Source organism: Macrobrachium nipponense, chromosome 19 (assembly GCF_015104395.2).
Source record: "Macrobrachium nipponense isolate FS-2020 chromosome 19, ASM1510439v2, whole genome shotgun sequence".
Classification (NCBI taxonomy): Eukaryota; Metazoa; Arthropoda; class Malacostraca; order Decapoda; family Palaemonidae; genus Macrobrachium; species Macrobrachium nipponense.
In genome coordinates, this window is record NC_061088.1 from 13,889,909 (window position 1) to 13,892,657 (window position 2,749).

The window sequence follows — 2,749 nt, forward strand, 5'->3', positions numbered from 1 at the left end:
ATATATATATATATATATATATATATATATATATATAAATTATATATAAAATTTGAATAGCCAAATACAGTGCCATAACTGCCTTGCAATTGGAGTAAGTTTCCATCCAGCTTCCAGACCATCAACGTGCGCATTTCCTCCCTGGAAATAAGCCCTCGGCGGCCCTGATGGCGATGACAGCAGACGATCGCCGGGGAATGATTCCTCAAAGGAGGGAAAGAGTACGGCTTATAGGATTCGGCCATTGTTTGGTCGGCGGACGTCAACAACGAGAACCAATTCGACGAGGGGCTGCCAGGCAGGAAGGAAGCTCTGGTGAGTCCCCGAGCGTCCCTATCACGGCCATGAAGAGACTCGGTAGTCAGTCAGTCATTGTCTGATCCATTTCTGAACTGTTTGTTTTAGATGCTTCTGTTTGTTTTTGACGCTCTTTTAGACGCTTTTGTTTGTTTATGACGTTGTTTTAGATGCTTCTGTTTGTTTATGACGATGTTTTAGATGCTTCTGTTTGCTTATGACTTTTTTTAGATGCTTCTGTTTGTTTATGGCATTTTAGAACGCTTCTGTTCCTTTATGTGTTGTTTTGGACGCTTCTGTTTGTTTATGATGTTTTAGACGATTCTGTTTGTTTATGATGTTTTAGACGATTCTGTTTGTTTATTGGATGATGTTCTAGGACGATTTCTTTTTGTATATAACGTTGTTTATGATGCTTCTGTTTGTTTATGACGTTGTTTTAGAAGTTTTTTTTGTGTTTAAGACGTTGTTTTAGACGCTTCTGTTTGTTTATGACGTTGTTTTAGACGCTTCTATTGGTTAATAACGTTTGTGTTTATAGCTTTTATCATACATATATATCTATGTTTTTTATTATATATATATATATATATATATATATATATATATATATATATATATATATATATGTATGTATGTATATGATAACCACACATCACTAAATGCATAAATGCACCTGTATTACAGATTTCTTTGTATTCAAGAAGAGACCGGTCTTGATTTACTCCCAGTGTTCCAATTTTCCTCTGGTATAATTACTTATCTACCTGTATAACTATGACCTCATTCATGTATATATATATATATATATATATATATATATATATATATATATATATATATATATATATATATATATGTATAGATATACATGTATATATATATATATATATATATATATATATATATATATATATATTTATATATGGATATATAATTAAGGTCATTAATTTTTTAAACATAGAGAAGGATGCACGTCGTGCTTTACATTGCGAAATCAACAAAACTTACATACTTAAAGGTATTAATATGAATACATCTATCAGATCTATTGACAGCGCCTCAGTGGCGTGGTTGGTATGGTCTTCGCCTGCCACCTCGGTGGCCGGGTGTTTGATTCTCGGGCATTCACTGAGGGGTTAGAGGATGTAGGTTTTCTTGGTGACAGAAGTTCACTCTCGACGTGGTTCGGAAGTCACCGTAAAGTCGTTGGTCTCGTTGCTGAATAACTACTGGTTCCTTGCAACGTAAAAACATCATACAAACAAACAAACAGATTTATTGACTTGAATCTTTTAGTATAGCACAAACAGTCCTTGGCGTCGCCTGCTGGAAGCGAATATCCGCCCTTTGGCGGATATTCCACTCCGGACAGAATAATTTTCCAGAACTGTAGAGTCGTTCTCTCTGAGGTCTGTTCACACAGGAGACACGACCATGGGATAGACCGCCTGCAGAAATGGAATTCTCGAAAGGGGAGATATTTTCCAGAGAGACTAATAGAAAATTGTGACGGGTCGAGGGAGTGTAATTTGATGAGAGTGGTAGTAGGCTCCAGTGAGGCGCCCGAGAAAACAGAAGAGTTAGTCTGTAAACAGTTTTCGGTCTGAGGAAATTGACGTATAGAAAGACAGCTTCGAAATGAGGGAAACATTCTTGACGAGAATTAGTTCTCAGCAAGAGAATAGCTTAACACAAGATTTTTTTTTTATTTTTTTTTTATTTTTTAGGATAGAATTATCCATAAGAGGAGGAATAGCGCCTTAGTAACATGGTCGGTTTGGTCTTGGCCTGCCACCTCGGTGGGGACACGAGTTCGATTCTCGGACATTCCATTGAGGGGTTAGAGATGGGTATTTCTGGTGATAGAAGTTCACTCTCGACGTGGTTCGGAAGTCACGTAAAGCCGTTGGTCCCGTTGCTGAATAACCACTGGTTCCATGCAACGTAAAAGCACCATACAAACAAACAATAAGAAGAGGAATAAACAGATTTTCAAAGGTAATCCTCCTCCTAATTCCTTCAAATTTAAAGAGATATTCTAAAGATCCATAAATTTCCCAAACCAATGAATCTTCAAAAGGAAAATTGTCCTCTAAAATAGCCTGGTATCCTTAAACAGTGTGGAACTATTCAAAAGCAATTCTCTGGTAACCAAACCTGCTTCTATTTTGACTGTAAGCGACTGTGATATGTTCACTGATAAAACAAAACTGCATTAATCGTTGCTTTTGTTGTTCGCCTTTTAAATATCAGTGTTAATAAGGCAGAGAGGAGAGAGAGAGAGAGAGAGAGGAGAGAGAGAGTCGTCTGATCACTGCTGGGGGCCAGAACTAAACTCAATTCATGATATATAATTTGCTATGACGTTAGGGGTGTTGGGCTGTGTGTGTGTGGGTGGGTGTGTGTGTGTGTGTGTGTGAGAGAGAGAGAGAGAGAGAGAGAGAGGCGT